General features: G+C 39.7%; 1 protein-coding gene and 1 pseudogene across 2 annotated transcripts in view; both read left to right on the top strand.

The window, feature by feature from the left end:
* The window catches only part of PPP6R1 (protein phosphatase 6 regulatory subunit 1), a 602,143-nt gene that overhangs the window by 292,187 nt on the left and 297,480 nt on the right, over positions 1-12,476 (top strand). The gene's annotated exons all lie outside the window — the stretch shown is intronic.
* LOC128639333 (uncharacterized) lies at positions 4,088-4,206 on the top strand (annotated as a pseudogene).

Consider the following 12,476-nt stretch of genomic DNA (forward strand, 5'->3'; position numbering starts at 1 on the left):
TTCCTAAGATATGGTGAGTCCACAGAATCATCAATTACTAGTGGGAATATCACTCCTGGCCAGCATTAGGAGGCAAAGAGCACCACAGCAAAGCTGCTATATATGTCACTTCCCTTACCCATAACCTCCTGTCATTCTCTTTGCCTGCGGTGCAAGGAGGAGGTGAAGTTTTGGTGTCTGATCTACAAACAATATTTTTTTATTTTAAAGCAGAGTAGGTTTGCTCTGATCTTTCTAAAGGGTCTAGCCTTAGCCCATGTCAGTCTCTTCAGTAGGGCAATGGGGGCTTTTAAGCAACTGGGAACTTGTGGGGTACAATCCTCACTGCATTTTCCCAAAACATTTTGCTTCCCTATTTAGATAGCCTGAGTAAGTTTACTCAGTCTTTCTGTATTTCCACAGGTCCATGTGAGGGATGGCATCCTCTCAAACCAGGTGAGCTGTCCTGCTGCCGGACAGATAAATATTGAGGTAATTGCCAGTTTTATTTTTCTATGTAGCAGGAAAAATGTGGCACTTATTCAGCTAAAGCGCTGCGGGGGACTTTTTTATTATTCCTTTTCAGGGTGCAGGTTTTTATGACAGTTTTTGCATGCACTGTTAATGCGAGGAGTGATTTATTTTATTGATGGCTCAGTGAGGATCCGTTTTTAGTAACAGATTATGCACTTTTTTGGGGGTTTTTGTTTGTTTTTAAGCCTGTTTTCAAGAACGTTGTTTAAAAAATAAAAATAAAAAAAAAGGCTTTTTTTGTCAGCTGTAGGACCGCCCCGTTTAGGGAGGTTCTGATTCTGTGATGTTAGAGGTTTTTTTTTTGGTGCTTTTTTCACTTCCTGTAAGAGTGAGGTGCACATATTTCAGATGGCTCTGCTGTTTAGAAGGCTTCTTGCTGTTTTTGCTTCTTTGGAAATCCAGATTTTTTGGTTCTGTATTCTATCCTTTGTTTAAATATATATATATATATATATATATATATATATATATATATATATATATATATATATATATATTATTTTTTTTTTTGTATTATGGATCAGGAGGCTGTGCAGGATGTTACCTGTAGCTTATGTTTTGATTCCCAGGTGAAACCCCAGTACCTTTTTGTTCATGTATTGAAAGAACTTTAGCTTATAGAAACAGACTTTCTGACCCTGAGCCATCATTGGCTAAGGCGGATGCTGTTCAGGAGCCTCCTGTTTCAGATGTGCCGCAGCTTTCTCCTCAAGTGTCCCAATACTATTAATCTGCACATGCACTGCCCTGCGTTTCCTCTCATGCTCTGTCTGTAGTTATTTTGCAAGATATTACTGGCCAGGTGTCTTCTGCTTTTCCCATGCTGCAGGGAAAACGCAAAAGGACATTTAAAGAAACAGTAAGTAAGGTTTCTGATCCTGAAGTGGTTAATCAAAGTATTTCCTCTCAGAAGTCTGAGGATGAAGATTCTTCGGGTGCATCTGAGAGTGAAATTTCGTATTCAGGCAGTATAATTCCTTCTACTGATGCTGAAGTTGTGTGGAAGACTTGCTCAACTAAGAATTGGTTTAAACATTTATTTTTTCTGTAACTCTGATTTCGCAAATGCTATTAAATGTACAGATTGGTTTGGACTGCATGTCTCCAAGGATGTTGCTGTTAATGCACTGCCACAGGTTTCTCCTTTTATGTCCCAAGCCTATATGGCATCACATGCAGTGCCCTGTGGTTCCTCTCAATCTCCTGGAGGAGTTTTTTTGCTTACAGAAGTTGCAAGCTCAGGTATCTTCTGTGGTATCTGTGGCTTGGTCTGTTTTCCTTTACTTCAGGGAAAAAGGCAAGAGGACATTTTAAGTCTCAGATAAGAGGGTTTCTGCTCCACATGCTGGTACGCAGGGTTGTCTTCCAAGTTAGTGAGGATTCGCCATTAGTTTCTGAGGCTGAAATCTCAGATCTGGACAGTATAATTCCTTCATCTGTTACTGAAGTGGTATCCTTCAGTTGTTTGCTTCATAGCCTCTTATATTGTTAGGAGGTCTTGGCTGACTGAATGACACCGATCCCTATCGTTGTCTTTCCTTTGGAGTTTTGTGAACTTTATCAGTTTTATATTTTTCTTTCCTCTCTGGAAGGGTTCTAGACGTGCTGTGAGATGTTCACAGGATTGTTATAGAGAATCTGGGGCTATTTCTCCCTGTCTCACGTCCTTTTTAGGATTTCCTGTCGCTATCTCTCTTGAAATGCACAGTGTATTTAGTAGAAGGGAACTTTCTACTTTTAATCAGAGAACTTAGATCTCTGCGGAGATAATCTAGTTTTCTTTGTGACATAGGTAAGAAGCTGGAGGTTTAATTGTTCATTTAGAGCAATGTCTTGTCTTATTAGACTTGCTGTACTAGCCGCCGGGCATTGTTGCTGAAATTTATGGTCAGCTGAGAAGGCTACCTGTGATTTAGTGGTAAAGCCTAGGCTTTATAGTTCTGCGGTTGCAGATTAAATTCTTTCTGTTTCCTCCAAATACACGTTTCTAGTGTCTTCTTTTAAGGATGAGACTTTGTTTGGGTCATGCATTTTCAAGTCCAATCTAAGTTTAACTCCCAGGCAGTGTTAATTTTGACGTCAAATTTCAATTTAGTCTTAGTTTTAGTCTTTTGACGAAAATGCCATTTTAGTTTTAGTCGTATTTTAGTCCTCTGAATTGTTTTAGTTTTTGTCTAGTTTTAGTCGACTGAATCTCCAGTAGATTTTAGTCAATTGAATCTCCAGTAGATTTTAGTTGACTAAAATCTAAGGGGTTTAGTTAAAGTGCATTTCTCTATAATTTGCAAACTGATTATATACTCCAGGTGTAAACATAACACCTGTTATTATTTATGGTATTAAGGTCTAAACATGCAATACAGACACAGATTTAGCCGTTGTGATATTTAACATCTTTATTAAACTTAAAATGAAATAAAACCAAGTTTCATAAACAAACAGAAGTTCAACTTTAAAATATAAAAAAAACAAAACTGTAAACTGTATTTGCTGTATTGCACATATTACCCAATATAAAAACTTTACCAGTTCTCTGTTAATAATTAAAACAAGTATCAAGTAACTCAACACAACAAAAAATTTCTGCAGCTAGCACAGACACAGCATAACTTAAACCCATACTTGTGGGTTATTCTTATTTCTATAGGAAGAATCAATTGTTCAGATTCAAAAAATTTTCGGCAACAATATTAGCACTGCTCTAGAACTTCCAAACTCATTATATACTCCTGGAGTAAAGGTTTATTAACCTGATTTCATTTATGGTATTAAGGTTTAAAGATACAATACAGATTTAACAGATCTAACTGTTGTGGTATATAACATGTCTTTTTTTTATCTTAACATTTAATAAAATTAAGTTTAGTAAATTTTACAAAAGAGCAGAAATTGGATAGGGATTGATTAATACCTTGCATAAAATGTTTTTGTCAGCAAATTTTGATTTAGTTTTAGTCATAGTCTTTTGACTAAAATGTAATTTTGATTTAGTTTTAGTCAGTCTTTTGACTAAAATGCCATTTTAGTTTTAGTCGTATTTTAGTCATCAGAATTTCTTTAGTTTTATAGTAATTTTAGTCTAGTTTTAGTCTACAAAATTAACACTGCTCCCATGGGCAGATTTCTCTTTCTAGAGTATCTGCAATCCAAGTTGGATGAGAGGCATTCCTTGAACTGGATTCAGGGTCTTTATCTCTGGGAGTGACAGTTCCAGTCCCAGTTTGGGAACGGGATATAGGTATTTACCTCATATTTCAGATTCTGTCCTTCAAAGTCGTCGTATCCTTTCTCCTTTGGTTCTAGTGGGCCTGTTCATAATGAACTTAGACCTGAGAGATTTGTTTCCTTAATCGGAATCTTCTCTACTTTTCTTAGCTTACGCCATCCCAGTCAGACCTTTAGGTCTTGCGATATTGCAAGTGTGTTTTTCTGGACAATATATAGTTCAGGTATCATCCTGACTTTGAGCTAACTCTCTTTTAAGAGATCTTGTCCAATCTTCTTCTTTTCTGGGGATGGGAAATGAATCTGGAGAAGAGTTCCCTTGTTCTATCCACAAGGGTAATTTATTTGGGACTACCGCCACAATATCCTGAATGCACCCGATTTTGTTTGATCTCGGAAGTTATGCAGGGTCAGGTCTGGTCAGTACCTGGATGGGAGACCGCCTGGGAACACCAGGTGTGGTATGCTTGGACATTTTGTTTTTATTCTTTATCTAGAAGATGTCTTTCAGAGGTCAGAAAATCAAAGATTTATTCCTTTTCCCCACTCTGCAGTCTTCTGTCTGGCCAACAGTAGGTTTTAATAGCTGGTGGATAGCTTAGCAATCTTGCAACCAGTAGGTTGGGAGTTTGGATTTAGCTGCAGTTGATTTTTTTTCACTTTTCTTTGACCCTGTGTAAAGAGGGAATTGGTCTGATGGTATTCAATGGACATCATTCCTTTTGCTATTTTCCATGACATGGAGAACTTTCGGATCTGTCTTAAAGAATAGATTTAGATCAGATGACAAGAGACTTTCTTCTGTAGTATTTTTTCATGAGTATCCATCTCTGGGCGCGTGTTTCTGGAGATATTCCTGGGTGATGTGCACACGGATGTCAACCTGCTGGGCTGGTAAGCTGTCTGGGTCTTTAAGGATTATGGACTCGGAAGTGTCTGCTCTCCTCTTTAAACATCTTGGAGTTGAGAGCAATTCGCAGTGCTCTCATGACTTGACCTCAGTCGTCCCTAGCTTGGTTCCAGTCGGACAATATCACCTCTAGGGTTTATATCTTCCATTAGGGAGGAACTAAAGGTTCCTTAGCCATGTAGGAGGTGACTTGGATTGTTCAGTGGGAGGAAGCTCACATTTGCTGTCGGTCATCCACTTTCCAGGGGTAGACAATTGGGAGTCTGACTTCTAAACAAACTGATGATTCATCCCAGGGAGTGAGCATTTCCATCCGGAAGTGTTCTCTAGGTAGACCCTCACATGGGGGGTTTCAGGAGTTGGCTTCTGTGGGCATTTTGACAGAACTCCAAGTTTCGAAGCTACGGTTTATGGTCATGTGATCCGCAGACTGTCCTGATAGATGTTCTGACGTTTTACTTGGATTTCAGTCTTGCATACCTTTTTCCTCTGTTTGTTCTGTTTCCACGAGTTATTACTCGAATTTTCAGGTGAGAGCGGTGGTGATTTTTATTAGCCCCTGCGTATCCTCGCAAGATCTGGTATGCAGGCCTAGTGGAAATGTTTCCACCTTGGAGACTACCTCTGAGGAAGGACTTCTGATTCTTGGTCTTTTCCTTCATCTAAATCTCTGAGGCTGACTGCTTGAAGATTGGTCGCTTAGTTTTGTCTAAGCGGGGGGTTTTCTGAATTTTTTTTATCCTTTCTCTAGGGTGGTCTGGAGAAGGATTTGTCAGTCAGTACTCTGAAGGGTCAGTTTTCTGCATGGTCTTTTTTGCTACATAAGCATCTGGTGGACGTGCCAGATGTGCTATCTTTTTGTCAGACACTGGTCTACATCAGGCGTGTGTTTGTCGGTTGCTCCCCCTTAGGGTTTTGCCCTTGTTCTTAAAGTTTTGCAGTAGACTCTGTTTGAGCCTTTACTTCCCATAGATATTAAGTCGTTATTTTGGAAGGTTTTGTTTCTCATTGCTATCTTTTTTGCTTGGAGAGTCTCTGAGCTCTCAGTTTTGCAGTGTTATTCGCCTTATCTTATCTTTCCTGCAGTTAAGGTGGTTATTCATACTAGTTAGGTTTTCTTCCTAAGTTTCGGATAGATATATTAATCAGAAAATTGTTTTTCCTTCTGTGTTCTTATCTTTCTTCTCATAAGGAACATTTGTTGCACAACTTTGATGTTGTGTGTGCTTTTATTTTCTATCTACAGATGACTAAAAATTGTTGCCAGTTTGCTGTTTGTTTCTCCGGGAAACATAAAGGTGAGAGAGCTTCAGCTACTTCTCTTTCTCTTTGGTTGAGTAGTATAATGCATTTGGTTTGAGACTGCGGGACAGCAGCCTCCTGCGAGAATTTCAGCTCATTTCACTAGGGCTGTCCCTTCTTCTTGGGCTTTCAAGAAGGAAGTTTCTGTTGAACAGATTTGCAAGGCTGCAACTTGGTCCTCTCTGCATACTTTTTCCAGATTTGATATTTTTGTCTCAGCTGAGGCTTCTTTTGGGAGAAAGGTTCTTCATGCAGTGGTGCCTTCTGTTTAGGTTACCTGTCTTGTCCCTCCCTAATCATCTGTGTCCTCTAGCTTGGGTATTGGTTCCCACTAGTAATTGTTGATTCAGTGGACTCATCATATCTTGGGAAAGAAAACATAATTTATGCTTACCTGATATGGTGAGTCCACGGCCCACCCTTTATTTTGAGAGTTATTTTTAACTAAAACTTCAGGCACCTCTACACCTTTTGTGTTATCTTCTTTTTCCATTTTCCCTTCGGCTGAATGACTGGAGGTTATGGGTAAGGGAAGTGACATATAACAGCTTTGCTGTGGTGCTCTTTGCCTCCTTCTGCTGGCCAGGAGTGATATTCCCACTAGTAATTGATGATTCCGTGGACATATATAAATTTATCAGGTAAGCATAAATTATATTTTTATAAGTTAGCGAATGTTCCCCACATTGTTCAAGGGGGTCACTTTTGGGCCCATCTAGTCTAGTGTTTTAAAGAGATGGGGAGCTAGCCTTTGCCATTGCCACTCTTGGGCCTTAGGTGTAAGGAATAATTAGCAACTGATAGTGTATGAATAGTATACTAATTTAAAATTATAGGAATCATAGACTAGTTTGACACATCAATAGCACCTTCTTAAATGATCATATTAACACTCTACTATTGAGAAAAGAAGAAAAAACATGCTATTGGACTCTAATAAGTATTCTTTCTTAGAGTGTTACTATAAATGAGAATTGCAAAACATAATGAGCATGAACATATAGTGTAAGTTAAACATCTTGTGTAAAACGATGGTCAGCCATAACCGATATTATATTGAGACCTCTATATGGGGTAAGTACACATATAAATGCAGACATATATAGAGTCCTAAGAGGTGTGAAGATGCTTCTGCTGTTTGTATTCCCTCCAAAGGTCCAGGTTTATGTTGGTGAATTATACCAAGCTTAAAATAAAGCTTGAAATGAAGTGTCCTTAGTTAATAGGTGCTGGTGGGGTACAGTATGGTGTGCATTATATCTATAGTAGCTAGTGAGTCTGTAACATGCTGTGTCGGCCGCAAACAGCACACTTTAAAGGTGAGGTAATATAATGTAGGTGCACCATATAGTTGGATATGTATTATCGAATGTACTTCAAACTAGTAACCTAGGAGGTATAGGAAGCTTGTATAAATTATAAGAGCCTGCAGGACTGCAATAGAAACCTAATTTTTAAGAAGAGAAATAAAAATTAGAACCTCTTAACTAGTATCAAGGGGTATGTGATACAGTGCAGGTAATCACACAACATATATAACAATTTCTGTCAGAACGTGTAATAACACAGAGATAGCAAGTGAAGTAAACAAGCAATATTATAACCGTAAATGCATAAAACGAAACTGTCCATATACATTGAGTACTATGTGTTTTAAGTGGACTACTGAGAGCAAAGTTCACGAGAGGTAGCCCCAGACTTTCTGTGGCAAGCAATTAGTTTGCTACCCAATTCCGGCTCTCTGAGGAAAAATAGGATCCTGTGGGCAGCTTGATTCAGTATAAGTGGATCTTGTGGATATGAAGCCCTGAGGTTTTAAACTCTGACCAGAAGCAGCTAGTGACAAGTGCTGCACTGTCCCGTGTAGGCATATCACAAAGAGTAATAAGCTGAGTTCTGTGTATAAGTGTAGGCTCACCAATCGATTATAAAAGGCTGCTGTACAGTCGATCCATATTCCTCCGTTATAGCTGGACCGGAGCTTTCAAACCAGTTCTCTTGCAACAAAATCCCAGAATCTTTGTGAGTTTGCTAGGCATCCAGTTGGTGGATTGAGTATGTGGGATTTGAGATCAGGGTATCACTCTGTAGATTGACTCTGTTTCCACATTTCCATAAGCTTGCTTCAGCCGTAGTGTCCTTTGAAAGCAATGATTGACGAAGGCTGTCAAAACATTTTTGCATTTTCTGCTCAAGGTCCACCAATAAACCACTAGCGGTTTGATTGAAGGCTTGATGATCCATGATGAGGTCGGTAGAGTATTCAGTGGCTAGAATGTTAAGCATACAAGGGGTAGTTTGAAGGCAGTTGTAAGAGCAAATAGCAGTTAGGTATTCACTGCTTTACCCAGGGAATAAGGAAAATTCATACTAGGCCACCGCCTGAATGTTAAATGGTCCGGAATAGGGCTCCAGTTAAGGCAATCAATGAAATAGTGGTGTGTGTGTATGTGTGTATGTATATATATATATATATATATATATATATATATATATATATATATATATATATATATATATATATATATATATATATATATATATATATATATATATATATATATATATTGCAATAGGTCCAGCACAAGTAACAGTTCAGAGTTAGTTGGCAAAGTGCACGGTAGCCAGAGGGTCCTGCTCACCTCACATATGTAAATCCAAAAGGAAAAAAGTGAATGGCTCCAGCACTGTTTCTTTAAAAGTGAAAAAAACCTTTATTAAGGTGACAAAATGAACAGACAGCAACGTTACGGGTAATGCAGACCCTTAATCATATATATATATATATGTAGTAGCTTCTCCTAGCTTGAATTCCAGGATTGATTTCTGTTGATGTCACTTATTCCCAAATAATCGGCAGATTATTTATATTGTTTCTGGAGTTCTAATTTTTGCATCCAGCATGGATGCTGCTTGGACACGCCCCCTGCTTTTCTTTCATGTAATTAACAAGAGTCCATGAGCTAGTGACGTATGGGATATACATTCCTACCAGGAGGGGCAAAGTTTCCCAAACCTTAAAATGCCTATAAATACACCCCTCACCACACCCACAAATCAGTTTTACAAACTTTGCCTCCAAGGGAGGTGGTGAAGTAAGTTTGTGCTAGATTCTACGTTGATATGCGCTCCGCAGCAAGTTGGAGCCCGGTTTTCCTCTCAGCGTGCAGTGAATGTCAGAGGGATGTGAAGAGAATATTGCCTATTGAATGCAGTGATCTCCTTCTACGGGGTCTATTTCATAAGGTTCTCTGTTATCGGTCGTAGAGATTCATCTCTTACCTCCCTTTTCAGATCGACGATATACTCTTATATTTACCATTTCCTCTACTGATTCTCGTTTCAGTACTGGTTTGGCTTTCTACAAACATGTAGATGAGTGTCCTGGGGTAAGTAAGTCTTATTTTCTGTGACACTCTAAGCTATGGTTGGGCACTTTATTTATAAAGTTCTAAATATATGTATTCAAACATTTATTTGCCTTGACTCAGAATGTTCAACTTTCCTTATTTCCAGACAGTCAGTTTCATATTTGGGATTATGCATTGAATTATCATATTTTTTCTTACCTCAAAAATTTGACTTTTTTCCCTGTGGGCTGTTAGGCTCGCGGGGGCTGTAAATGCTTCATTTCTCCAACATAGGTGTGTCCGGTCCACGGCGTCATCCTTACTTGTGGGATATTCTCTTCCCCAACAGGAAATGGCAAAGAGCCCAGCAAAGCTGGTCACATGATCCCTCCTAGGCTCCGCCTACCCCAGTCATTCTCTTTGCCGTTGTACAGGCAACATCTCCACGGAGATGGCTTAGAGTTTTTTAGTGTTTAACTGTAGTTTTTCATTATTCAATCAAGAGTTTGTTATTTTCAAATAGTGCTGGTACGTACTATTTACTCAGAAACAGAAAAGAGATGAAGAATTCTGTTTGTATGAGGAAAATGATTTTAGCAACCGTAACTAAAATCCATGGCTGTTCCACACAGGACTGTTGAGAGCAATTAACTTCAGTTGGGGGAACAGTTTGCAGTCTCTTGCTGCTTGAGGTATGACACATTCTAACAAGACGATGTAATGCTGGAAGCTGTCATTTTCCCTATGGGATCCGGTAAGCCATGTTTATTACGATTGTAAATAAGGGCTTCACAAGGGCTTATTTAAACTGTAGACTTTTTTTGGGCTAAATCGATTGATATTAACACTTATTTAGCCTTGAGGAATCATTTATTCTGGGTATTTTGATTTAATAATATCGGCAGGCACTGTTTTAGACTCCTTATTCTTTAGGGGCTTTCCCAAAGCATAGGCAGAGTCTCATTTTCGCGCCGGTGTTGCGCACTTGTTTTTGAGAGGCATGGCATGCAGTCGCATGTGAGAGGAGCTCTGATACTTATAAAAGACTTCTGAAGGCGTCATTTGGTATCGTATTCCCCTTTGGGTTTGGTTGGGTCTCAGCAAAGCAGATACCAGGGACTGTAAAGGGGTTTAAAGCTTAAAACGGCTCCGGTTCCGTTATTTTAAGGGTTAAAGCTTCCAAAATTGGTGTGCAATATTTTCAAGGCTTTGAGACGCTGTGGTGAAAATTTGGTGAACTTTGAACAATTCCTTCATGTTTTTTCGCAATTGCAGTAATAAAGTGTGTTCAGTTTAAAATTTAAAGTGACAGTAACGGTTTTATTTTAAAACGTTTTTTTGTACTTTCTGATCAAGTTTATGCCTGTTTAACATGTCTGAACTACCAGATAGACTGTGTTCTGAATGTGGGGAAGCCAGAATTCCTATTCATTTAAATAAATGTGATTTATGTGATAATGACAATGATGCCCAAGATGATTCCTCAAGTGAGGGGAGTAAGCATGGTACTGCATCATTCCCTCCTTCGTCTACACGAGTCTTGCCCACTCAGGAGGCCCCTAGTACATCTAGCGCGCCAATACTCCTTACTATGCAACAATTAACGGCTGTAATGGATAATTCTGTCAAAAACATTTTAGCCAAAATGAACCCTTGTCAGCGTAAGCGTGGCTGCTCTGTTTTAGTTACTGAAGAGCATGACGACGCTGATATTAATATCTCTGAAGGGCCCCTAACCCAATCTGAGGGGGCCAGGGAGGTTTTGTCTGAGGGAGAAATTACTGATTTAGGGAACATTTCTCAGCAGGCTGAATCTGATGTGATTACATTTAAATTTAAATTGGAACATCTCCGCATTTTGCTTAAGGAGGTATTATCCACTCTGGATGATTGTGAAAATTTAGTCATCCCAGAGAAACTATGTAAAATGGACAAGTTCCTAGAGGTGCCGGGGCTCCCAGAAGCTTTTCCTATACCCAAGCGGGTGGCGGACATTGTTAATAAAGAATGGGAAAGGCCCGGTATTCCTTTCGTCCCTCCCCCCATATTTAAAAAATTGTTTCCTATGGTCGACCCCAGAAAGGACTTATGGCAGTCAGTCCCCAAGGTCGAGGGAGCGGTTTCTACTTTAAACAAACGCACCACTATTCCCATAGAGGATAGTTGTGCTTTCAAAGATCCTATGGATAAAAAATTAGAAGGTTTGCTTAAAAAGATGTTTGTTCAGCAGGGTTACCTTCTACAACCCATTTCATGCATTGTCCCTGTCACTACAGCCGCATATTTCTGGTTTGATGAACTGCTTAAGGTGCTCGATAGTGACTCTCCTCCTTATGAGGAGATTATGGACAGAATCAATGCTCTCAAATTGGCTAATTCTTTCACTCTAGACGCCTCTTTGCAATTGGCTAAGTTAGCGGCTAAGAACTCTGGGTTTGCTATTGTGGCGCGCAGAGCGCTTTGGTTGAAATCTTGGTCGGCTGATGCGTCTTCCAAGAACAAGCTACTAAACATTCCTTTCAAGGGGAAAACGCTGTTTGGTCCTGACTTGAAAGAGATTATCTCTGATATCACTGGGGGTAAGGGCCACGCCCTTCCTCAGGATCGGCCCTTCAAGGCAAAAAATAGACCTAATTTTCGTCCCTTTCGTAAAAACGGACCAGCCCAAGGTGCTACGTCCTCTAAGCAAGAGGGTAATACTTCTCAGGCCAAGCCAGCTTGGAGACCAATGCAAGGCTGGAACAAGGGAAAGCAGGCCAAGAAACCTGCCACTGCTACCAAGACAGCATGAAATATTGGCCCCCGATCCGGGACCGGATCTGGTGGGGGGCAGACTCTCTCTCTTCGCTCAGGCTTGGGCAAGAGATGTTCTGGATCCTTGGGCGCTAGAAATAGTCTCCCAGGGTTATCTTCTGGAATTCAAGGGACTTCCCCCAAGGGGGAGGTTCCACAAGTCGCAGTTGTCTTCAGACCACATAAAAAGACAGGCGTTCTTACATTGTGTAGAAGACCTGTTAAAAATGGGAGTGATTCATCCTGTTCCATTAAGAGAACAAGGGATGGGGTTCTACTCCAATCTGTTCATAGTTCCCAAAAAAGAGGGAACGTTCAGACCAATCCTAGATCTCAAGATCTTAAACAAATTTCTCAAGGTCCCATCGTTCAAGATGGAAACC

The sequence above is a fragment of the Bombina bombina genome, chromosome 8, assembly GCF_027579735.1.
Source record: "Bombina bombina isolate aBomBom1 chromosome 8, aBomBom1.pri, whole genome shotgun sequence".
NCBI lineage: Eukaryota > Metazoa > Chordata > Amphibia > Anura > Bombinatoridae > Bombina > Bombina bombina.